At 39.3% G+C, this 27,405-nt stretch overlaps 1 protein-coding gene across 1 annotated transcript in view; it reads right to left on the bottom strand.

The window, feature by feature from the left end:
• Positions 1 to 27,405, bottom strand: part of LOC139569900 (dedicator of cytokinesis protein 1-like) — a gene marked incomplete at its 3' end in the record, with an annotated part of 159,581 nt that overhangs the window by 15,003 nt on the left and 117,173 nt on the right. The window lies entirely within an intron of this gene.

The following is a 27,405-nucleotide window of genomic DNA, read 5'->3' as shown; positions in this document are numbered from 1 at the left end:
ACAGATCATGTTACCTCTATACTACTATAGAACAGACCCTGTAAACACAGATCATGTTACCTCTATACTACTATAGAACAGACCCTGTAAACACAGATCATGTTACCTCTATACTACTATAGAACAGACCCTGTAGACACAGATCATGTTACCTCTATACTACTATAGAACAGACCCTGTAGACACAGATCATGTTACCTCTATACTACTATAGAACAGACCCTGTAGACACAGATCATGTTACCTCTATACTACTATAGAACAGACCCTGTAGACACAGATCATGTTACCTCTATAGAACAGACCCTGTAGACACAGATCATGTTACCTCTATACTACTATAGAACAGACCCTGTAAACACAGATCATGTTACCTCTATAGAACAGACCCTGTAGACACAGATCATGTTACCTCTATACTACTATAGAACAGACCCTGTAGACACAGATCATGTTACCTCTATACTACTATAGAACAGACCCTGTAGACACAGATCATGTTACCTCTATACTACTATAGAACAGACCCTGTAGACACAGATCATGTTACCTCTATACTACTATAGAACAGACCCTGTAGACACAGATCATGTTACCTCTATACTACTATAGAACAGACCCTGTAGACACAGATCATGTTACCTCTATACTACTATAGAACAGACCCTGTAGACACAGATCATGTTACCTCTATACTACTATAGAACAGACCCTGTAAACACAGATCATGTTACCTCTATAGAACAGACCCTGTAGACACAGATCATGTTACCTCTATACTACTATAGAACAGACCCTGTAGACACAGATCATGTTACCTCTATACTACTATAGAACAGACCCTGTAAACACAGATCATGTTACCTCTATAGAACAGACCCTGTAGACACAGATCATGTTACCTCTATACTACTATAGAACAGACCCTGTAAACACAGATCATGTTACCTCTATAGAACAGACCCTGTAGACACAGATCATGTTACCTCTATACTACTATAGAACAGACCCTGTAGACACAGATCATGTTACCTCTATACTACTATAGAACAGACCCTGTAGACACAGATCATGTTACCTCTATACTACTATAGAACAGACCCTGTAGACACAGATCATGTTACCTCTATAGAACAGACCCTGTAAACACAGATCATGTTACCTCTATACTACTATAGAACAGACCCTGTAGACACAGATCATGTTACCTCTATACTACTATAGAACAGACCCTGTATACACAGATCATGTTACCTCTATAGAACAGACCCTGTAAACACAGATCATGTTACCTCTATACTACTATAGAACAGACCCTGTATACACAGATCATGTTACCTCTATAGAACAGACCCTGTAGACACAGATCATGTTACCTCTATACTACTATAGAACAGACCCTGTAGACACAGATCATGTTACCTCTATAGAACAGACCCTGTAGACACAGATCATGTTACCTCTATAGAACAGACCCTGTAAACACAGATCATGTTACCTCTATAGAACAGACCCTGTATACACAGATCATGTTACCTCTATAGAACAGACCCTGTAGACACAGATCATGTTACCTCTATACTACTATAGAACAGACCCTGTAAACACAGATCATGTTACCTCTATACTACTATAGAACAGACCCTGTATACACAGATCATGTTACCTCTATACTACTATAGAACAGACCCTGTAGACACAGATCATGTTACCTCTATAGAACAGACCCTGTAGACACAGATCATGTTACCTCTATACTACTATAGAACAGACCATGTAGACACAGATCATGTTACCTCTATACTACTATAGAACAGACCCTGTAAACACAGATCATGTTACCTCTATACTACTATAGAACAGACCCTGTAGACACAGATCATGTTACCTCTATAGAACAGACCCTGTAGACACAGATCATGTTACCTCTATACTACTATAGAACAGACCCTGTAGACACAGATCATGTTACCTCTATACTACTATAGAACAGACCCTGTAAACACAGATCATGTTACCTCTATACTACTATAGAACAGACCCTGTAGACACAGATCATGTTACCTCTATACTACTATAGAACAGACCCTGTAGATACAGATCATGTTACCTCTATAGAACAGACCCTGTAGACACAGATCATGTTACCTCTATAGAACAGACCCTGTAAACACAGATCATGTTACCTCTATACTACTATAGAACAGACCCTGTAGACACAGATCATGTTACCTCTATACTACTATAGAACAGACCCTGTATACACAGATCATGTTACCTCTATACTACTATAGAACAGACCCTGTAGACACAGATCATGTTACCTCTATACTACTATAGAACAGACCCTGTAGACACAGATCATGTTACCTCTATAGAACAGACCCTGTAGATACAGATCATGTTACCTCTATACTACTATAGAACAGACCCTGTAGACACAGATCATGTTACCTCTATACTACTATAGAACAGACCCTGTAAACACAGATCATGTTACCTCTATACTACTATAGAACAGACCCTGTAGACACAGATCATGTTACCTCTATAGAACAGACCCTGTAGATACAGATCATGTTACCTCTATACTACTATAGAACAGACCCTGTAGACACAGATCATGTTACCTCTATACTACTATAGAACAGACCCTGTATACACAGATCATGTTACCTCTATAGAACAGACCCTGTAGATACAGATCATGTTACCTCTATAGAACAGACCCTGTAGATACAGATCATGTTACCTCTATAGAACAGACCCTGTAGACACAGATCATGTTACCTCTATAGAACAGACCCTGTAAACACAGATCATGTTACCTCTATACTACTATAGAACAGACCCTGTAGACACAGATCATGTTACCTCTATACTACTATAGAACAGACCCTGTAGACACAGATCATGTTACCTCTATACTACTATAGAACAGACCCTGTATACACAGATCATGTTACCTCTATAGAACAGACCCTGTAAACACAGATCATGTTACCTCTATACTACTATAGAACAGACCCTGTAGACACAGATCATGTTACCTCTATACCTCTATAGAACAGACCCTGTATACACAGATCATGTTACCTCTATACTACTATAGAACAGACCCTGTAGACACAGATCATGTTACCTCTATAGAACAGACCCTGTAAACACAGATCATGTTACCTCTATACTACTATAGAACAGACCCTGTATACACAGATCATGTTACCTCTATACTACTATAGAACAGACCCTGTAGACACAGATCATGTTACCTCTATACTACTATAGAACAGACCCTGTTACACAGATCATGTTACCTCTATACTACTATAGAACAGACCCTGTTACACAGATCATGTTACCTCTATACTACTATAGAACAGACCCTGTAGACACAGATCATGTTACCTCTATACTACTATAGAACAGACCCTGTAAACACAGATCATGTTACCTCTATACTACTATAGAACAGACCCTGTAGACACAGATCATGTTACCTCTATAGAACAGACCCTGTAGACACAGATCATGTTACCTCTATACTACTATAGAACAGACCCTGTAAACACAGATCATGTTACCTCTATACTACTATAGAACAGACCCTGTAGACACAGATCAGGTTACCTCTATACTACTATAGAACAGACCCTGTAAACACAGATCATGTTACCTCTATAGAACAGACCCTGTAGACACAGATCATGTTACCTCTATACTACTATAGAACAGACCCTGTATACACAGATCATGTTACCTCTATACTACTATAGAACAGACCCTGTAGACACAGATCATGTTACCTCTATACTACTATAGAACAGACCCTGTAGACACAGATCATGTTACCTCTATACTACTATAGAACAGACCCTGTAAACACAGATCATGTTACCTCTATACTACTATAGAACAGACCCTGTAAACACAGATCATGTTACCTCTATACTACTATAGAACAGACCCTGTAGACACAGATCATGTTACCTCTATACTACTATAGAACAGACCCTGTAGACACAGATCATGTTACCTCTATAGAACAGACCCTGTAGACACAGATCATGTTACCTCTATACTACTATAGAACAGACCCTGTAGACACAGATCATGTTACCTCTATACTACTATAGAACAGACCCTGTAGACACAGATCATGTTACCTCTATACTACTATAGAACAGACCCTGTAGACACAGATCATGTTACCTCTATACTACTATAGAACAGACCCTGTAGACACAGATCATGTTACCTCTATACTACTATAGAACAGACCCTGTAGACACAGATCATGTTACCTCTATACTACTATAGAACAGACCCTGTAGACACAGATCATGTTACCTCTATACTACTATAGAACAGACCCTGTAGACACAGATCATGTTACCTCTATACTACTATAGAACAGACCCTGTAAACACAGATCATGTTACCTCTATACTACTATAGAACAGACCCTGTAAACACAGATCATGTTACCTCTATACTACTATAGAACAGACCCTGTAAACACAGATCATGTTACCTCTATACTACTATAGAACAGACCCTGTAGACACAGATCATGTTACCTCTATACTACTATAGAACAGACCCTGTAAACACAGATCATGTTACCTCTATACTACTATAGAACAGACCCTGTAGACACAGATCATGTTACCTCTATACTACTATAGAACAGACCCTGTAAACACAGATCATGTTACCTCTATACTACTATAGAACAGACCCTGTAGACACAGATCATGTTACCTCTATACTACTATAGAACAGACCCTGTAGACACAGATCATGTTACCTCTATACTACTATAGAACAGACCCTGTAGACACAGATCATGTTACCTCTATAGAACAGACCCTGTAGACACAGATCATGTTACCTCTATCAGAACAGACCCTGTAGACACAGATCATGTTACCTCTATAGAACAGACCCTGTAGACACAGATCATGTTACCTCTATACTACTATAGAACAGACCCTGTAGACACAGATCATGTTACCTCTATACTACTATAGAACAGACCCTGTAGACACAGATCATGTTACCTCTATACTACTATAGAACAGACCCTGTAGACACAGATCATGTTACCTCTATACTACTATAGAACAGACCCTGTAGACACAGATCATGTTACCTCTATACTACTATAGAACAGACCCTGTAGACACAGATCATGTTACCTCTATACTACTATAGAACAGACCCTGTAGACACAGATCATGTTACCTCTATACTACTATAGAACAGACCCTGTAGACACAGATCATGTTACCTCTATACTACTATAGAACAGACCCTGTAGACACAGATCATGTTACCTCTATACTACTATAGAACAGACCCTGTAGACACAGATCATGTTACCTCTATACTACTATAGAACAGACCCTGTAGACACAGATCATGTTACCTCTATACTACTATAGAACAGACCCTGTAGACACAGATCATGTTACCTCTATACTACTATAGAACAGACCCTGTAGACACAGATCATGTTACCTCTATACTACTATAGAACAGACCATGTAAACACAGATCATGTTACCTCTATACTACTATAGAACAGACCCTGTAGACACAGATCATGTTACCTCTATACTACTATAGAACAGACCCTGTAGACACAGATCATGTTACCTCTATACTACTATAGAACAGACCCTGTAGACACAGATCATGTTACCTCTATCTACTATAGAACAGACCCTGTAGACACAGATCATGTTACCTCTATAGAACAGACCCTGTAAACACAGATCATGTTACCTCTATACTACTATAGAACAGACCCTGTAGACACAGATCATGTTACCTCTATACTACTATAGAACAGACCCTGTAGACACAGATCATGTTACCTCTATACTACTATAGAACAGACCCTGTAGACACAGATCATGTTACCTCTATACTACTATAGAACAGACCCTGTAGACACAGATCATGTTACCTCTATACTACTATAGAACAGACCCTGTAAACACAGATCATGTTACCTCTATACTACTACAGAACAGACCCTGTAAACACAGATCATGTTACCTCTATACTACTATAGAACAGACCCTGTAAACACAGATCATGTTACCTCTATACTACTATAGAACAGACCCTGTAGACACAGATCATGTTACCTCTATACTACTATAGAACAGACCCTGTAGACACAGATCATGTTACCTCTATACTACTATAGAACAGACCCTGTAGACACAGATCATGTTACCTCTATACTACTATAGAACAGACCCTGTAGACACAGATCATGTTACCTCTATAGAACAGACCCTGTAAACACAGATCATGTTACCTCTATACTACTATAGAACAGACCCTGTATACACAGATCATGTTACCTCTATAGAACAGACCCTGTAGACACAGATCATGTTACCTCTATACTACTATAGAACAGACCCTGTATACACAGATCATGTTACCTCTATACTACTATAGAACAGACCCTGTATACACAGATCATGTTACCTCTATAGAACAGACCCTGTATACACAGATCATGTTACCTCTATAGAACAGACCCTGTAGACACAGATCATGTTACCTCTATACTACTATAGAACAGACCCTGTAGACACAGATCATGTTGCCTCTATACTACTATAGAACAGACCCTGTAAACACAGATCATGTTACCTCTATACTACTATAGAACAGACCCTGTAGACACAGATCATGTTACCTCTATACTACTATAGAACAGACCCTGTAGACACAGATCATGTTACCTCTATACTACTATAGAACAGACCCTGTAAACACAGATCATGTTACCTCTATACTACTATAGAACAGACCCTGTAAACACAGATCATGTTACCTCTATACTACTATAGAACAGACCCTGTAGACACAGATCATGTTACCTCTATACTACTATAGAACAGACCCTGTAAACACAGATCATGTTACCTCTATACTACTATAGAACAGACCCTGTAGACACAGATCATGTTACCTCTATACTACTATAGAACAGACCCTGTAAACACAGATCATGTTACCTCTATACTACTATAGAACAGACCCTGTAGACACAGATCATGTTACCTCTATACTACTATAGAACAGACCCTGTAAACACAGATCATGTTACCTCTATACTACTATAGAACAGACCCTGTAAACACAGATCATGTTACCTCTATACTACTATAGAACAGACCCTGTAAACACAGATCATGTTACCTCTATACTACTATAGAACAGACCCTGTAGACACAGATCATGTTACCTCTATACTACTATAGAACAGACCCTGTAGACACAGATCATGTTACCTCTATACTACTATAGAACAGACCCTGTAGACACAGATCATGTTACCTCTATACTACTATAGAACAGACCCTGTAGACACAGATCATGTTACCTCTATAGAACAGACCCTGTAGACACAGATCATGTTACCTCTATACTACTATAGAACAGACCCTGTAAACACAGATCATGTTACCTCTATAGAACAGACCCTGTAGACACAGATCATGTTACCTCTATACTACTATAGAACAGACCCTGTAGACACAGATCATGTTACCTCTATACTACTATAGAACAGACCCTGTAGACACAGATCATGTTACCTCTATACTACTATAGAACAGACCCTGTAGACACAGATCATGTTACCTCTATACTACTATAGAACAGACCCTGTAGACACAGATCATGTTACCTCTATACTACTATAGAACAGACCCTGTAGACACAGATCATGTTACCTCTATACTACTATAGAACAGACCCTGTAGACACAGATCATGTTACCTCTATACTACTATAGAACAGACCCTGTAAACACAGATCATGTTACCTCTATTCAGAACAGACCCTGTAGACACAGATCATGTTACCTCTATACTACTATAGAACAGACCCTGTAGACACAGATCATGTTACCTCTATACTACTATAGAACAGACCCTGTAAACACAGATCATGTTACCTCTATAGAACAGACCCTGTAGACACAGATCATGTTACCTCTATACTACTATAGAACAGACCCTGTAGACACAGATCATGTTACCTCTATAGAACAGACCCTGTAGACACAGATCATGTTACCTCTATACTACTATAGAACAGACCCTGTAGACACAGATCATGTTACCTCTATACTACTATAGAACAGACCCTGTATACACAGATCATGTTACCTCTATACTACTATAGAACAGACCCTGTAGACACAGATCATGTTACCTCTATAGAACAGACCCTGTAGACACAGATCATGTTACCTCTATACTACTATAGAACAGACCCTGTAGACACAGATCATGTTACCTCTATACTACTATAGAACAGACCCTGTATACACAGATCATGTTACCTCTATACTACTATAGAACAGACCCTGTAGACACAGATCATGTTACCTCTATACTACTATAGAACAGACCCTGTATACACAGATCATGTTACCTCTATAGAACAGACCCTGTAAACACAGATCATGTTACCTCTATACTACTATAGAACAGACCCTGTAGACACAGATCATGTTACCTCTATACTACTATAGAACAGACCCTGTATACACAGATCATGTTACCTTATACTACTATAGAACAGACCCTGTAGACACAGATCATGTTACCTCTATACTACTATAGAACAGACCCTGTAGACACAGATCATGTTACCTCTATACTACTATAGAACAGACCCTGTAAACACAGATCATGTTACCTCTATACTACTATAGAACAGACCCTGTAGACACAGATCATGTTACCTCTATACTACTATAGAACAGACCCTGTAGACACAGATCATGTTACCTCTATACTACTATAGAACAGACCCTGTATACACAGATCATGTTACCTCTATAGAACAGACCCTGTAGACACAGATCATGTTACCTCTATAGAACAGACCCTGTATACACAGATCATGTTACCTCTATAGAACAGACCCTGTATACACAGATCATGTTACCTCTATACTACTATAGAACAGACCCTGTAGACACAGATCATGTTACCTCTATACTACTATAGAACAGACCCTGTAGACACAGATCATGTTACCTCTATAGAACAGACCCTGTAGACACAGATCATGTTACCTCTATACTACTATAGAACAGACCCTGTAGACACAGATCATGTTACCTCTATACTACTATAGAACAGACCCTGTAGACACAGATCATGTTACCTCTATAGAACAGACCCTGTAGACACAGATCATGTTACCTCTATAGAACAGACCCTGTAGACACAGATCATGTTACCTCTATACTACTATAGAACAGACCCTGTAGACACAGATCATGTTACCTCTATACTACTATAGAACAGACCCTGTAGACACAGATCATGTTACCTCTATAGAACAGACCCTGTAGACACAGATCATGTTACCTCTATAGAACAGACCCTGTAGACACAGATCATGTTACCTCTATACTACTATAGAACAGACCCTGTAGACACAGATCATGTTACCTCTATACTACTATAGAACAGACCCTGTAGACACAGATCATGTTACCTCTATACTACTATAGAACAGACCCTGTAGACACAGATCATGTTACCTCTATACTACTATAGAACAGACCCTGTAGACACAGATCATGTTACCTCTATACTACTATAGAACAGACCCTGTAGACACAGATCATGTTACCTCTATACTACTATAGAACAGACCCTGTAGACACAGATCATGTTACCTCTATACTACTATAGAACAGACCCTGTAGACACAGATCATGTTACCTCTATACTACTATAGAACAGACCCTGTAGACACAGATCATGTTACCTCTATACTACTATAGAACAGACCCTGTAAACACAGATCATGTTACCTCTATACTACTATAGAACAGACCCTGTAGACACAGATCATGTTACCTCTATAGAACAGACCCTGTAGACACAGATCATGTTGCCTCTATACTACTATAGAACAGACCCTGTATACACAGATCATGTTACCTCTATAGAACAGACCCTGTAAACACAGATCATGTTACCTCTATACTACTATAGAACAGACCCTGTATACACAGATCATGTTGCCTCTATACTACTATAGAACAGACCCTGTATACACAGATCATGTTACCTCTATAGAACAGACCCTGTAAACACAGATCATGTTACCTCTATACTACTATAGAACAGACCCTGTAGACACAGATCAGGTTACCTCTATACTACTATAGAACAGACCCTGTAGACACAGATCATGTTACCTCTATACTACTATAGAACAGACCCTGTAAACACAGATCATGTTACCTCTATACTACTATAGAACAGACCCTGTAAACACAGATCATGTTACCTCTATACTACTATAGAACAGACCCTGTAAACACAGATCATGTTACCTCTATACTACTATAGAACAGACCCTGTAGACACAGATCATGTTACCTCTATACTACTATAGAACAGACCCTGTAAACACAGATCATGTTACCTCTATACTACTATAGAACAGACCCTGTAGACACAGATCATGTTACCTCTATACTACTATAGAACAGACCCTGTAGACACAGATCATGTTACCTCTATACTACTATAGAACAGACCCTGTAGACACAGATCATGTTACCTCTATAGAACAGACCCTGTAGACACAGATCATGTTGCCTCTATACTACTATAGAACAGACCCTGTATACACAGATCATGTTACCTCTATAGAACAGACCCTGTAGACACAGATCATGTTACCTCTATACTACTATAGAACAGACCCTGTAAACACAGATCATGTTACCTCTATACCTCTATAGAACAGACCCTGTATACACAGATCATGTTGCCTCTATACTACTATAGAACAGACCCTGTATACACAGATCATGTTACCTCTATAGAACAGACCCTGTAGACACAGATCATGTTACCTCTATACTACTATAGAACAGACCCTGTAAACACAGATCATGTTACCTCTATACTACTATAGAACAGACCCTGTAAACACAGATCATGTTACCTCTATACTACTATAGAACAGACCATGTAGACACAGATCATGTTACCTCTATACTACTATAGAACAGACCATGTAAACACAGATCATGTTACCTCTATACTACTATAGAACAGACCCTGTAGACACAGATCATGTTACCTCTATACTACTATAGAACAGACCCTGTAAACACAGATCATGTTACCTCTATACTACTATAGAACAGACCCTGTAAACACAGATCATGTTACCTCTATACTACTATAGAACAGACCCTGTAAACACAGATCATGTTACCTCTATACTACTATAGAACAGACCCTGTAAACACAGATCATGTTACCTCTATACTACTATAGAACAGACCCTGTAGACACAGATCATGTTACCTCTATAGAACAGACCCTGTAAACACAGATCATGTTACCTCTATACTACTATAGAACAGACCCTGTAAACACAGATCATGTTACCTCTATACTACTATAGAACAGACCCTGTAAACACAGATCATGTTACCTCTATACTACTATAGAACAGACCCTGTAGACACAGATCATGTTACCTCTATACTACTATAGAACAGACCCTGTAGACACAGATCATGTTACCTCTATACTACTATAGAACAGACCCTGTAAACACAGATCATGTTACCTCTATACTACTATAGAACAGACCCTGTAAACACAGATCATGTTACCTCTATACTACTATAGAACAGACCCTGTAGACACAGATCATGTTACCTCTATACTACTATAGAACAGACCCTGTAGACACAGATCATGTTACCTCTATACTACTATAGAACAGACCCTGTAGACACAGATCATGTTACCTCTATACTACTATAGAACAGACCCTGTAAACACAGATCATGTTACCTCTATACTACTATAGAACAGACCCTGTAGACACAGATCATGTTACCTCTATACTACTATAGAACAGACCCTGTAGACACAGATCATGTTACCTCTATACTACTATAGAACAGACCCTGTAGACACAGATCATGTTACCTCTATAGAACAGACCCTGTAAACACAGATCATGTTACCTCTATACTACTATAGAACAGACCCTGTAAACACAGATCATGTTACCTCTATAGAACAGACCCTGTAGACACAGATCATGTTACCTCTATACTACTATAGAACAGACCCTGTAGACACAGATCATGTTACCTCTATACTACTATAGAACAGACCCTGTAGACACAGATCATGTTACCTCTATACTACTATAGAACAGACCCTGTAAACACAGATCATGTTACCTCTATACTACTATAGAACAGACCCTGTAGACACAGATCATGTTACCTCTATACTACTATAGAACAGACCCTGTAAACACAGATCATGTTACCTCTATACTACTATAGAACAGACCCTGTAGACACAGATCATGTTACCTCTATACTACTATAGAACAGACCCTGTAGACACAGATCATGTTACCTCTATACTACTATAGAACAGACCCTGTAAACACAGATCATGTTACCTCTATACTACTATAGAACAGACCCTGTAGACACAGATCATGTTACCTCTATACTACTATAGAACAGACCCTGTAAACACAGATCATGTTACCTCTATACTACTATAGAACAGACCCTGTAGACACAGATCATGTTACCTCTATACTACTATAGAACAGACCCTGTAGACACAGATCATGTTACCTCTATAGAACAGACCCTGTAAACACAGATCATGTTACCTCTATACTACTATAGAACAGACCCTGTAAACACAGATCATGTTACCTCTATAGAACAGACCCTGTAAACACAGATCATGTTACCTCTATACTACTATAGAACAGACCCTGTAGACACAGATCATGTTACCTCTATACTACTATAGAACAGACCCTGTAGACACAGATCATGTTGCCTCTATACTACTATAGAACAGACCCTGTAGACACAGATCATGTTACCTCTATACTACTATAGAACAGACCCTGTAAACACAGATCATGTTACCTCTATACCTCTATAGAACAGACCCTGTAGACACAGATCATGTTACCTCTATACTACTATAGAACAGACCCTGTAGACACAGATCATGTTACCTCTATAGAACAGACCCTGTAGACACAGATCATGTTACCTCTATACTACTATAGAACAGACCCTGTAGACACAGATCATGTTACCTCTATACTACTATAGAACAGACCCTGTAGACACAGATCATGTTACCTCTATACTACTATAGAACAGACCCTGTAAACACAGATCATGTTACCTCTATACCTCTATAGAACAGACCCTGTAGACACAGATCATGTTACCTCTATACTACTATAGAACAGACCCTGTAGACACAGATCATGTTACCTCTATACTACTATAGAACAGACCCTGTAAACACAGATCATGTTACCTCTATACTACTATAGAACAGACCCTGTATACACAGATCATGTTACCTCTATACTACTATAGAACAGACCCTGTAGACACAGATCATGTTACCTCTATACTACTATAGAACAGACCCTGTAGACACAGATCATGTTACCTCTATACTACTATAGAACAGACCCTGTAGACACAGATCATGTTACCTCTATACTACTATAGAACAGACCCTGTAGACACAGATCATGTTACCTCTATACTACTATAGAACAGACCCTGTATACACAGATCATGTTACCTCTATACTACTATAGAACAGACCCTGTAGACACAGATCATGTTACCTCTATACTACTATAGAACAGACCCTGTAGACACAGATCATGTTACCTCTATACTACTATAGAACAGACCCTGTAGACACAGATCATGTTACCTCTATACTACTATAGAACAGACCCTGTAGACACAGATCATGTTACCTCTATAGAACAGACCCTGTAAACACAGATCATGTTACCTCTATACTACTATAGAACAGACCCTGTAAACACAGATCATGTTACCTCTATACTACTATAGAACAGACCCTGTATACACAGATCATGTTACCTCTATAGAACAGACCCTGTAGACACAGATCATGTTACCTCTATACTACTATAGAACAGACCCTGTAGACACAGATCATGTTACCTCTATACTACTATAGAACAGACCCTGTAGATACAGATCATGTTACCTCTATAGAACAGACCCTGTAGACACAGATCATGTTACCTCTATACTACTATAGAACAGACCCTGTAGACACAGATCATGTTACCTCTATACTACTATAGAACAGACCCTGTAGACACAGATCATGTTACCTCTATACTACTATAGAACAGACCCTGTAAACACAGATCATGTTACCTCTATACTACTATAGAACAGACCCTGTAAACACAGATCATGTTACCTCTATACTACTATAGAACAGACCCTGTAGACACAGATCATGTTACCTCTATACTACTATAGAACAGACCCTGTAGATACAGATCATGTTACCTCTATAGAACAGACCCTGTATACACAGATCATGTTACCTCTATACTACTATAGAACAGACCCTGTAAACACAGATCATGTTACCTCTATACTACTATAGAACAGACCCTGTAGACACAGATCATGTTACCTCTATACTACTATAGAACAGACCCTGTAGACACAGATCATGTTACCTCTATACTACTATAGAACAGACCCTGTAGATACAGATCATGTTACCTCTATAGAACAGACCCTGTAAACACAGATCATGTTACCTCTATACTACTATAGAACAGACCCTGTAGACACAGATCATGTTACCTCTATACTACTATAGAACAGACCCTGTAGACACAGATCATGTTACCTCTATACTACTATAGAACAGACCCTGTAGACACAGATCATGTTACCTCTATACCTCTATAGAACAGACCCTGTAGACACAGATCATGTTACCTCTATACCTCTATAGAACAGACCCTGTATACACAGATCATGTTACCTCTATAGAACAGACCCTGTAGACACAGATCAGGTTACCTCTATAGAACAGACCCTGTAGACACAGATCATGTTACCTCTATACTACTATAGAACAGACCCTGTAGACACAGATCAGGTTACCTCTATAGAACAGACCCTGTATACACAGATCATGTTACCTCTATAGAACAGACCCTGTAGACACAGATCATGTTACCTCTATAGAACAGACCCTGTAGACACAGATCATGTTACCTCTATAGAACAGACCCTGTAAACACAGATCATGTTACCTCTATACTACTATAGAACAGACCCTGTAGACACAGATCATGTTACCTCTATAGAACAGACCCTGTATACACAGATCATGTTACCTCTATAGAACAGACCCTGTATACACAGATCATGTTACCTCTATAGAACAGACCCTGTAGACACAGATCATGTTACCTCTATACTACTATAGAACAGACCCTGTAAACACAGATCATGTTACCTCTATACTACTATAGAACAGACCCTGTAGACACAGATCATGTTACCTCTATAGAACAGACCCTGTAGACACAGATCATGTTACCTCTATAGAACAGACCCTGTAGACACAGATCATGTTACCTCTATACTACTATAGAACAGACCCTGTAGACACAGATCATGTTACCTCTATAGAACAGACCCTGTAGACACAGATCATGTTACCTCTATACTACTATAGAACAGACCCTGTAGATACAGATCATGTTGCCTCTATACTACTATAGAACAGACCCTGTATACACAGATCATGTTACCTCTATAGAACAGACCCTGTAAACACAGATCATGTTACCTCTATACTACTATAGAACAGACCCTGTAGACACAGATCATGTTACCTCTATACTACTATAGAACAGACCCTGTAGACACAGATCATGTTACCTCTATACTACTATAGAACAGACCCTGTAAACACAGATCATGTTACCTCTATACTACTATAGAACAGACCCTGTAGACACAGATCATGTTACCTCTATACTACTATAGAACAGACCCTGTAAACACAGATCATGTTACCTCTATACTACTATAGAACAGACCCTGTAAACACAGATCATGTTACCTCTATACTACTATAGAACAGACCCTGTAAACACAGATCATGTTACCTCTATACTACTATAGAACAGACCCTGTATACACAGATCATGTTACCTCTATACTACTATAGAACAGACCCTGTATACACAGATCATGTTACCTCTATACTACTATAGAACAGACCCTGTAGACACAGATCATGTTACCTCTATACTACTATAGAACAGACCCTGTAGACACAGATCATGTTACCTCTATACTACTATAGAACAGACCCTGTAGACACAGATCATGTTACCTCTATACTACTATAGAACAGACCCTGTAGACACAGATCATGTTACCTCTATACTACTATAGAACAGACCCTGTAGACACAGATCATGTTACCTCTATACTACTATAGAACAGACCCTGTAAACACAGATCATGTTACCTCTATACTACTATAGAACAGACCCTGTAAACACAGATCATGTTACCTCTATACTACTATAGAACAGACCCTGTAGACACAGATCATGTTACCTCTATACTACTATAGAACAGACCCTGTAAACACAGATCATGTTACCTCTATACTACTATAGAACAGACCCTGTAGACACAGATCATGTTACCTCTATACTACTATAGAACAGACCCTGTAAACACAGATCATGTTACCTCTATACTACTATAGAACAGACCCTGTAAACACAGATCATGTTACCTCTATAGAACAGACCCTGTAAACACAGATCATGTTACCTCTATAGAACAGACCCTGTAGACACAGATCATGTTACCTCTATAGAACAGACCCTGTAGACACAGATCATGTTACCTCTATACTACTATAGAACAGACCCTGTAGACACAGATCATGTTACCTCTATAGAACAGACCCTGTAGACACAGATCATGTTACCTCTATACTACTATAGAACAGACCCTGTAGACACAGATCATGTTACCTCTATACTACTATAGAACAGACCCTGTAGATACAGATCATGTTACCTCTATAGAACAGACCCTGTAGACACAGATCATGTTACCTCTATACTACTATAGAACAGACCCTGTAGACACAGATCATGTTACCTCTATACTACTATAGAACAGACCCTGTAGACACAGATCATGTTACCTCTATAGAACAGACCCTGTAGACACAGATCATGTTACCTCTATACTACTATAGAACAGACCCTGTAGACACAGATCATGTTACCTCTATAGAACAGACCCTGTAAACACAGATCATGTTACCTCTATACTACTATAGAACAGACCCTGTAGACACAGATCATGTTACCTCTATACTACTATAGAACAGACCCTGTAGACACAGATCATGTTACCTCTATACTACTATAGAACAGACCCTGTAAACACAGATCATGTTACCTCTATACTACTATAGAACAGACCCTGTAGACACAGATCATGTTACCTCTATACTACTATAGAACAGACCCTGTAAAGTATAATATTAACTGTAGTTGAGCAGTATACTCTATCATCAGACTATCAGAATTAGATTCCTCAAATAGAGCTAAACATTGATCTACAGTGGAGAGGAGGAGAGGAGGAGAGGAGGGAGGAGGAGAGGAGGGAGGAGGGAGGAGGAGAGGAGGGAGGAGGAGAGGAAAATAGAGGAGGAGATGAGGGAGGAGGAGAGGAAAATAGAGGAGGAGATGAGGGAGGAGGAGAGGAGGGAGGAGGGAGGAGGAGGAAAAGAGAGGAGAGGAGGCAGGAGGAAAGGAGGAGAGGAAAAGAGAGGAGGAGAGGAGGCAGGAGGAGAGGAAAAGAGAGGAGGGAGGAGGAGAGGAGGGAGGAGGGAGGAGGAGGAAAAGAGAGGAGAGGAGGAGAGGAAAAGAGAGGAGAGGAAAAGAGAGGAGGGGAGAAGGGAGGAGGAGAGGAGGGAGGAGGGAGGAGGAGGAAAAGAGAGGAGAGGAGGAGAGGAAAAGAGAGGAGAGGAAAAGAGAGGAGGGGAGAAGGAGGAAAAGAGAGGATAGGAGGAGAGGAAAGAGAGGAGGAGAGGAGGCAGGAGTAGAGGAAAAGAGAGGAGAGGAGGAGAGGAAAAGAGAGGAGAGGAAAAGAGAGGAGGGGAGGAGGAGGAAAAGAGAGGAGAGGAGGAGAGGAAAAGAGAGGAGGAGAGGAGGCAGGAGGAAAGGAGGAGAGGAGGAGAGAGACATAACTTATGTAAAAGCTACATTAACACATCAGATATTGATTTATACAGTGATAAAACCAGGGAGGAGAGGAGGAGAGGGAAGAGGAGAGGCAAAGAGAGGGGGAGAGGGATGAGGGAAGAGAGGAGGAGAAGGAGGAGGGGAGGAGAGGGAGGAGGAGAGGGAGGAGGAGAGGAAAAGAGAGGAGGAGAGGGAGGAGGGAGGAGGGGAGGAGAGGGAGGAGGAGAGGAAAAGAGAGGAGGAGAGGAAAAGAAAGGAGGAGAGGGAGGAGGGAGGAGGAGAGAGGAGGAGGGGAGGAGAGGGAGGGGGAGAGGGAGGAGGAGAGGAAAAGAGCAGAGGAGAGGAAAAGAGAGGAGATGAGGGAGGAGAGGAAAAGAGAGGAGGAGAAGGAGGAGGGGAGGAGAGGGAAGAGGAGAGGAAAGAGAGGAGGAGAGGGAGGAGGGGGAGGAGGGGAGGAGAGGGAAGAGGAGAGGAAAAGAGAGGAGGAGAGGGAGGAGGGAGGAGGAGAAGGAGGAGGGGAGGAGAGGGAGGGGGAGAGGGAGGAGGAGAGGAAAAGAGCAGAGGAGAGGAAAAGAGAGGAGATGAGGGAGGAGGAGGGGAGGAAAAGAGAGGAGGAGATGAGGAGAGGAAAAGAGAGGAGGAGAGGAGAGGAGGAGAGGAGGGGAGGAGGGAGATGGAGAGGAGGGGAGAGGAGGGGGAGGGATGAGGAGAGGAAAAGAGAGGGATGAGGAGAGGAGGAGGAGGGAGGAGAGGAGGGAGGAGGAGAGGAAAAGAGAGGAGGAGAGGAGGAGAGAGACGGAGAGGAGGGGAGAGGAGAGGAGGGGGAAGGATGAGGAGAGGAAAAGAGAGGAGATGAAGAGAAGAGGAGGAGGGAGGAGAGGAGGGAAGAGGAGAGGAAAAGAGAGGAGGAGGGGAAGAGAGGAAAAGAGAGGAGGAGAGGAGAGGAGAGGAGGGAGGAGGAGAGGAGGAGGAGGGAGACGGAGACGAGGGGAGAGGAGGAGGAGAGAGAGACATAACTTATGTAAAAGCTACATTAACACATCAGATATTGATTTATGCAGTGATAAAACCATATTATTCAACACACGTTGTGCTTCATTCTGTAAACAACAGGGAGACGGAACAACCGAAAGGAACAACAGAAGATTAAAGAGGTGGAATATTTCTGCTGACCACACACTCCTCCAGTCTCTCTAACCGCTCTCATAATTAACGTCGTGAGTGGCTGGACGAGGCTGGCTAACAGGCTAGAATGCAGCGATCCTATTGGCTCCCTGGTCCCAGCCTCGGTAACCCTACTAAGGTCCTGTCACAACTGATTCATTGCCACGGTAACGTAACTGACATTCCATGTTGTTGTTGAACAACAGAGAACGCAACGATCTCCAGGTAAAATCGAATTAGGTAGGAGGGGCCGTCCCAAACGGCACCCTATTCCCTATATAGTGCACTACTTTTAGCAATGGGCCCTGGTTAAAAAAAAAAAGTCGTGCACTATATAGGGAATAGGGTGCCGTATGGGACGCAGCCAATATTTACATAGCAAAGCTGGCACCGTCTGTTGAAATGACGTGACCTCCACATTTACATGTACGGTACACTGCGGAAGAAAAGCAACGGCTCTCCAACTTGACGGTACTGTAGCTTAGAGACGGCCTCAAAACCCAAAACGGAACCGGACCTCGTTCCATTGGCAATAGCAGGATAAAGTCTTGATCCTGTTTTGGGATTTGGCGACGAGCTTTTCTATCAGGACCGTGGCTTCCTTTCCATGGTGACGATCACTTCCATGGTTAATATCACACACTAGTAACCATGGTCGAATAATACTGTACGTCACTATCACACACTAGTAACCATGGTAGAATAATATTGTACATCACTATCACACACTAGTAACCATGGTAGTTTAATATTGTACATCACTACAACACACTAGTAACCATGGTAGAATAATATTGTACATCACTATCACACACTAGTAACCATGGTAGAATAATACTGTACATCACTATAACACACTAGTAACCATGGTAAAATAATACTGTACATCACTATCACACACTAGTAACCATGGTAGAATAATACTGTACGTCACTATCACACACTAGTAACCATGGTAGAATAATACTGTACATCACTACAACACACTAGTAACCATGGTAGAATAATACTGTACATCACTATCACACACAAGTAACCATGGTAGAATAATACTGTACATCACTATCACACACTAGTAACCATGGTAGAATAATACTGTACATCACTACAACACACTAGTAACCATGGTAGAATAATACTGTACATCACTATCACACACTAGTAACCATGGTAGAATAATACTGTACATCACTACAACACTAGTAACCATGGTAGAATAATACTGTACATCACTATCACACACTAGTAACCATGGTAGAATAATACTGTACATCACTATCACACACTAGTAACCATGGTAGAATAATACTGTACATCACTACAACACACTAGTAACCATGGTAGAATAATACTGTACATCACTATAACACACTAGTAACCATGGTAGAATAATACTGTACATCACTATAACACACTAGTAACCATGGTAGAATAATACTGTACATCACTATAACACACTAGTAACCATGGTAGAATAATATTGTACATCACTACAACACTAGTAACCATGGTAGAATAATACTATACGTCACTATCACACACTAGTAACCATGGTAGAATAATACTGTACATCACTATAACACACTAGTAACCATGGTAGAATAATATTGTACATCACTATAACACACTAGTAACCATGGTAGAATAATACTGTACATCACTATAACACACTAGTAACCATGGTAGAATAATACTGTACATCACTATAACACACTAGTAACCATGGTAGAATAATACTGTACATCACTATAGCACAGTAGTAACCATGGTAGAATAATACTGTACATCACTATAACACACTAGTAACTATGGTAGAATAATACTGTACATCACTATAACACACTAGTAACCATGGTAGAATAATACTGTACATCACTATAACACACTAGTAACCATGGTAGAATAATACTGTACATCACTATAACACACTAGTAACCATGGTAGAATAATACTGTACATCACTATAACACACTAGTAACCATGGTAGAATAATACTGTACATCACTATAACACACTAGTAACCATGGTAGAATAATACTGTACATCACTATCACACACTAGTAACCATGGTAGAATAATACTGTACATCACTACAACACACTAGTAACCATGGTATAATAATATTGTACATCACTACAACACACTAGTAACCATGGTAGAATAATACTGTACATCACTATACCACTAGTAACCATGGTAGAATAATACTGTACATCACTACAACACACTAGTAACCATGGTAGAATAATACTGTACATCAATATAACACACTAGTAACCATGGTAGAATAATACTGTACATCACTATCATACACTAGTAACCATGGTAGAATAATACTGTACATCACTACAACACACTAGTAACCATGGTAGAATAATACTGTACATCACTATCACACACTAGTAACCATGGTAGAATAATACTGTACATCACTACAACACACTAGTAACCATGGTAGAATAATACTGTACATCACTACAACACACTAGTAACCATGGTAGAATAATACTGTACATCACTATAACACACTAGTAACCATGGTAGAATAATATTGTACATCACTATAACACACTAGTAACCATGGTAGAATAATACTGTACATCACTACAACACACTAGTAACCATGGTAGAATAATACTGTACATCGCTATCACACACTAGTAACCATGGTAGAATAATACTGTACATCACTATCACACACTAGTAACCATGGTAGAATAATACTGTACATCACTATCACACACTAGTAACCATGGTAGAATAATACTGTACATCACTACAACACACTAGTAACCATGGTAGAATAATACTGTACATCACTACAACACACTAGTAACCATGGTAGAATAGTATTGTACATCACTATAACACACTAGTAACCATGGTAGAATAATACTGTACATCACTATCACACACTAGTAACCATGGTAGAATAATACTGTACATCACTATCACACACTAGTAACCATGGTAGAATAATATTGTACGTCACTATCACACACTAGTAACCATGGTAGAATAATATTGTACATCACTATAACACACTAGTAACCATGGTAGAATAATATTGTACACCACTATACCACTAGCAACCATGGTAGAATAATATTGTACACCACTATAACACTAGTAACCATGGTAGAATAATACTGTACGTCACTATCACACACTAGTAACCATGGTAGAATAATACTGTACATCACTACAACACACTAGTAACCATGGTAGAATAATACTGTACATCACTACAACACACTAGTAACCATGGTAGAATAATACTGTACGTCACTACAACACACTAGTAACCATGGTAGAATAATACTGTACATCACTATACCACACTAGTAACCATGGTAGAATAATACTGTACATCACTACAACACACTAGTAACCATGGTAGAATAATACTGTACGTCACTATCACACACTAGTAACCATGGTAGAATAATACTGTACGTCACTATCACACACTAGTAACCATGGTAGAATAATACTGTACGTCACTATCACACACTAGTAACCATGGTAGAATAATACTGTACATCACTACAACACACTAGTAACCATGGTAGAATAATATTGTACGACACTATCACACACTAGTAACCATGGTAGAATAATACTGTACATCACTACAACACACTAGTAACCATGGTAGAATAATACTGTACGTCACTATCACACACTAGTAACCATGGTAGAATAATATTGTACATCACTATCACACACTAGTAACCATGGTAGAATAATATTGTACATCACTACAACACACTAGTAACCATGGTAGAATAATATTGTACATCACTATCACACACTAGTAACCATGGTAGAATAATACTGTACATCACTATCACACACTAGTAACCATGGTAGAATAATACTGTACATCACTATCAAACACTAGTAACCATGGTAGAATAATACTGTACAGCACTACAACACACTAGTAACCATGGTAGAATAATACTGTACATCACTATACCACACTAGTAACCATGGTAGAATAATACTGTACATCACTACAACACACTAGTAACCATGGTAGAATAATACTGTACGTCACTATCACACACTAGTAACCATGGTAGAATAATACTGTACATCACTACAACACACTAGTAACCATGGTAGAATAATACTGTACGTCACTATCACACACTAGTAACCATGGTAGAATAATACTGTACATCACTACAACACACTAGTAACCATGGTAGAATAATATTGTACGACACTATCACACACTAGTAACCATGGTAGAATAATACTGTACATCACTACAACACACTAGTAACCATGGTAGAATAATACTGTACGTCACTATCACACACTAGTAACCATGGTAGAATAATATTGTACATCACTATCACACACTAGTAACCATGGTAGAATAATATTGTACATCACTACAACACACTAGTAACCATGGTAGAATAATATTGTACATCACTATCACACACTAGTAACCATGGTAGAATAATACTGTACATCACTATCACACACTAGTAACCATGGTAGAATAATACTGTACATCACTATCAAACACTAGTAACCATGGTAGAATAATACTGTACAGCACTACAACACACTAGTAACCATGGTAGAATAATACTGTACATCACTATACCACACTAGTAACCATGGTAGAATAATACTGTACATCACTACAACACACTAGTAACCATGGTAGAATAATACTGTACGTCACTATCACACACTAGTAACCATGGTAGAATAATACTGTACGCCACTATCACACACTAGTAACCATGGTAGAATAATACTGTACATCACTACAACACACTAGTAACCATGGTAGAATAATATTGTACGTCACTATCACACACTAGTAACCATGGTAGAATAATACTGTACATCACTACAACACACTAGTAACCATGGTAGAATAATACTGTACCTCACTATCACACACTAGTAACCATGGTAGAATAATATTGTACATCACTATCACACACTAGTAACCATGGTAGAATAATATTGTACATCACTACAACACACTAGTAACCATGGTAGAATAATATTGTACATCACTATCACACACTAGTAACCATGGTAGAATAATACTGTACATCACTATCACACACTAGTAACCATGGTAGAATAATACTGTACATCACTATCAAACACTAGTAACCATGGTAGAATAATACTGTAAATCACTATAACACACTAGTAACCATGGTAGAATAATATTGTACATCACTACAACAAACTAGTAACCATGGTAGAATAATACTGTACATCACTATCACACACTAGTAACCATGGTAGAATAATACTGTACATCACTATCACACACTAGTAACCATGGTAGAATAATACTGTACGTCACTATCACACACTAGTAACCATGGTAGAATAATACTGTACATCACTATCACACACTAGTAACCATGGTAGAATAATACTGTACATCACTATCACATACTAGTAACCATGGTAGAATAATATTGTACATCACTATCAAACACTAGTAACCATGGTAGAATAATACTGTACATCACTACAACACACTAGTAACCATGGTAGAATAATACTGTACATCACTATCACACACTAGTAACCATGGTAGAATAATACTGTACATCACTATCACACACTAGTAACCATGGTAGAATAATACTGTACGTCACTATCACACACTAGTAACCATGGTAGAATAATACTGTACATCACTATCACACACTAGTAACCATGGTAGAATAATACTGTACGTCACTATAACACACTAGTAACCATGGTAGAATAATACTGTACATCACTATCACACACTAGTAACCATGGTAGAATAATACTGTACGTCACTATAACACACTAGTAACCATGGTAGAATAATACTGTACGTCACTATCACACACTAGTAACCATGGTAGAATAATACTGTACGTCACTACAACACACTAGTAACCATGGTAGAATAATACTGTACGTCACTATAACACACTAGTAACCATGGTAGAATAATACTGTACATCACTATCACACACTAGTAACCATGGTAGAATAATATTGTACATCACTATCACACACTAGTAACCATGGTAGAATAATACTGTACATCACTACAACACACTAGTAACCATGGTAGAATAATACTGTACGTCACTATAACACACTAGTAACCATGGTAGAATAATACTGTACGTCACTATCACACACTAGTAACCGTGGTAGAATAATACTGTACATCACTACAACACACTAGTAACCATGGTAGAATAATACTGTACATCACTACAACACACTAGTAACCATGGTAGAATAATACTGTACATCACTATCAAACACTAGTAACCATGGTAGAATAATACTGTACATCACTATCACACACTAGTAACCATGGTAGAATAATACTGTACATCACTACAACACACTAGTAACCATGGTAGAATAATACTGTACGTCACTATCACACACTAGTAACCATGGTAGAATAATATTGTACATCACTATCACACACTAGTAACCATGGTAGAATAATACTGTACGTCACTACAACACACTAGTAACCATGGTAGAATAATACTGTACATCACTATCACACACTAGTAACCATGGTAGAATAATACTGTACATCACTACAACACACTAGTAACCATGGTAGAATAATACTGTACATCACTACAACACACTAGTAACCATGGTAGAATAATACTGTACATCACTACAACACACTAGTAACCATGGTAGAATAATACTGTACGTCACTACAACACACTAGTAACCATGGTAGAATAATACTGTACATCACTATAACACACTAGTAACCATGGTAGAATAATACTGTACGTCACTATAACACACTAGTAACCATGGTAGAATAATATTGTACATCACTACAACACACTAGTAACCATGGTAGAATAATACTGTACGTCACTACAACACACTAGTAACCATGGTAGAATAATACTGTACGTCACTACAACACACTAGTAACCATGGTAGAATAATACTGTACATCACTACAACACACTAGTAACCATGGTAGAATAATACTGTACATCACTACAACACACTAGTAACCATGGTAGAATAATACTGTACATCACTACAACACACTAGTAACCATGGTAGAATAATACTGTACATCACTATCACACACTAGTAACCATGGTAGAATAATATTGTACGTCACTATCACACACTAGTAACCATGGTAGAATAATACTGTACATCACTACAACACACTAGTAACCATGGTAGAATAATACTGTACATCACTACAACACACTAGTAACCATGGTAGAATAATACTGTACATCACTATCACACACTAGTAACCATGGTAGAATAATATTGTACGTCACTATCACACACTAGTAACCATGGTAGAATAATATTGTACATCACCACTAGTAACCGTGGTAGATTACGTTATCTTCTTCTCTCTCTTTAGTATGTAGGCAAGGATGTCACTACTAGTGACTATATCATTGTGTTTACTTGATAGCTACCTACACAAATAGCTAGCTAGAACAAAGTGTTAATAAGATTGAAAAAATCATTTAAAAGATTTAAAAGCAATACAAATAAAGCAGTCATTGTCATAAAGAGGTGACAGGGGGACAGGGGACAGAGGGGACAGGGGAGAGGGGACAGGGGACACTGAGAAGTTCAGTCCTTGTCATAAAGAGGGGATAGGGGGACAGGGGACACTGAGAAGTTCAGTCCTTGTCATAAAGAGGGGATAGGGGGACAGGGGACAAAGGGGACAGGGCTCTTTTCCTCTCTTCTTTCTGCCATTCATTCTCTGTAACAAGGTGAAGAAACCCTCCAACTCTTTAATGTTCTCTCTCTGTCTCTCCTCCCCTCCTTTCTCTCTCTCTCTGTCTCTCCTCTCACCCTATTATTATCCTCCCCTCTTTTCTCTCTCTCCATTCCTCTCCTCCCCCTTTCTCTCCCTTTTCTCCTCTTCCTCCATCTCTCCCGCTCTCCTCTCACTACCCTCTCCATTATTCTACTCTCTTCAGCTCTCCCTCTCTCCCTCTCTCCCTACCTCCCTCCCTCCCTCCTCTCACTATCCTCCTCCTCTCT

This window comes from Salvelinus alpinus, chromosome 3, assembly GCF_045679555.1.
Source record: "Salvelinus alpinus chromosome 3, SLU_Salpinus.1, whole genome shotgun sequence".
NCBI lineage: Eukaryota > Metazoa > Chordata > Actinopteri > Salmoniformes > Salmonidae > Salvelinus > Salvelinus alpinus.
This window is presented reverse-complemented; position numbering and strand designations above follow the sequence as displayed.